Here is a 2,845-nt window from a genome sequence, read left to right on the forward strand (position 1 = left end):
GGCGAGTCAGATGGTAAATCTTGCAGTCACTGCAAAGGAACAGGCCACGTGGCAGATAAGTGTTGGGTGAAGTTTCCTCACCTTAAGCCAAGAGTATTACAACACAAGGAGGAGAGGAAGAAGACAACATTAATCACCAATGAGGTAAAGGAAGTTCCAGGAATGACAGAACCAAATGCGAAGCTCAATCTTATGGCAGGAACACAGTTAGGGAACGACGACGAGAACCGCATGAAGCAGCTTTTTGTTGTAAAGCTACAGGTGAAGACTAGTTTAGTTGATGCCATTGTGGATCCGGGAAGTCAGAAGAACCTTATCTCGGAAGCTTTGGTTCAAAAGTTAGGTCTTCAAACGGTCAAACATCCGAAGCCATATCCATTATGATGGATTCAGAAGGACACAGGACTAAGTATTACCAGTCAATGCAGATTCAAGTTTGCTCTTCATGAATCTTACATCGACGAAGTGACATGCGATATGGTGCCATTGGATGTTTGTCAGGTGATTCTGGGAAATCCTTACTTATGGGATAGAGATATTATCTACGAAAGGAAGGCTCAGAAGTACACATTTACGAAAGACGGACAACGATTAGTTATTCGGGCGACGTCACTCCCACCAGAGGCAAGCTTGGTAGCAGCAACTCAGGCTAAAAGATTAGTCAATGCTTGTAGGAAATTTGTCTTGTTGACATGTCCACATGAAGGGCACTCAAGTCAAGATGTTGAGAAAGCAAAATTGCAGAAGCCACAAGCAAAGTACAAGGCCAGACATGATAAACATCGGGTACCTTGTAACTTTGGTATTAGCGGCTTAGTATGGTTAAGGCTGAGTAAAGAGCGCCTTAAAGAGGATCCATTGCTAGAAGATTGCATTTTGGAGCAGCAAGTGGCTACGACGCGTCGAGGGGAGCGTACAGTGTTCCGCATTGGGCGTGTAGGTCAGGTTCCATGCAAAGCTAAATGGTTCAGCGAAGAAAAGGGAACTCTTGAGTTTCCTAATCTCCAGTTTTAACTTAAACAGGAGTTTAAGTTCCTAAAAGGGGGAGCCATGATACAGGTGTATCCTTTAGCTTTTAGGAATTAGTGATTCCTTCTCCAAGTTAGTTAAGTACATAGTTTTCTAGCTTGAAAAGGAATAGTTGTCTAACTTAGTTAATGAGTAGTTTCCAAGTTAGATGAGGATTTATAGAGTTAGACTCTATAAATAGAGGTGCCTAGCTTAGTTCTAGACACAAGAGTGAAACAGAGACAACATCTGTTTAGGCAAGAGTGAAACAGAGACAACATCTGTTTAGACCAGAGTGAAACAGAAACAACATCTGTTTGGAAGAGAGCGAATCAGAGAGCTAGAGTGTTATTGTGAGAGAAGACATTAGACAATAATCATTGTACCCTTTTGCACAATAATAAGAGAGGAATATATTTTCTTCGACCTACGTTACCTGAGTGTTTTAGTACTACTAATATTTCCGCTACTAGTAGTAACACCTGAGTAATTCGTATCAACAACATAGGGACTCTATCCCTAATGAGCACTCCCAAGTGGCCGGAGTACGTCCTCGACTTCCCGCCCGATACTATGTCGCCATCCCCGTCAATACCGATGACGATCCTCCCTGAGGTACTGACGGTCTTCTCGAGACCCTTCCTTGTGACGGGGCCTCTCTTCTTCTTTGCAGGCTTCGCTCCGACGGTGCCTATCACATGATAAACCAAATTGATTATTAAAATCGGAGACCCTTTATTATCAATTATAAGAAAACAAATCATTCATCTTTCATTACCTGAGGGCGATGCGGCGGACGCGACGGATTCTGTCTCTGTCGCCGATGATGATACCCTCACGGAAATAAGAGGCGTATCAAAAGGCACGAACCGGTACGCCGCTGATGGAGACACTGGCGGGGGCAGTGGATAAATCGGCCTCCTTGAGTCATCGACTGCAGGTAAGGCCGGTATCATCCGCGGAAGGGACAGATGAGGCGACGGCATCTGTACCCCAGATGACCCACCATCCGAAGCAGTAGGACTCGGAGTTGGCGCCCGGTGTATCTCAGGCATACGGGGTGCAAACACCTCCGTCTGGGTCTGAGGCCACAGCTACCTCGAGGAACGAGGGACGCCCTGCTGCCTCGATGAAGGGGGCACCTCCGACTGCCTCTGCGCCGTCTCCAGAAGGGTCGCACGTCTGGCTGTCATGGGGCCCCGAAACAACGTTTGAGGGTTGTTAGAGGTTCCCTCAGACGATTCGGACCTTTGGCCCTTCGAACCCTTCGTCGATCTAAAATTACCGCTCATCTTGTTTAAAATATTAATTTGAATCAAGGCTGAGGCATGGGCATATACACTCATTCAATGTTGCTCGTTAATTCAAGGCTGAGGCAACATTGAAAAAGTAAAAATTCAATATTATCCTTCTCAAATCTAAGGCTCTAGATTATTTTGTCTTTATTCTATAAAAAATATTGTTGAAACCATTTTTTTTCATTATGTTCATGCTTAAATTTAAACACTTAATATAATGTGAAATATATATATTTTTGAAATTATACTTGTTCAAAAATATGAATTCAATTAAATATATATATATATATTCATCCGGATTTGATATAGGTTTTTCTATTTTGTATCTTATGTTTAAAAATTCGATCAAGAATATATATATTAATATATAAGTAAAAAAATAATAATTATGAATTAAAAGGTTTAAAATTGAACTTTGATTATGCAAAATGTAAGGTAGAGTTGAACACTAAAAACACAAAGCACCCCCAAATATGAAGTGAGCCCACGATGAATGCAGTACCTAGTCATGGAATATAACAAGTGCACAGTGCAAGCTT

This window comes from Fragaria vesca, linkage group LG6 (assembly GCF_000184155.1).
Source record: "Fragaria vesca subsp. vesca linkage group LG6, FraVesHawaii_1.0, whole genome shotgun sequence".
Lineage (NCBI taxonomy): Eukaryota > Viridiplantae > Streptophyta > Magnoliopsida > Rosales > Rosaceae > Fragaria > Fragaria vesca.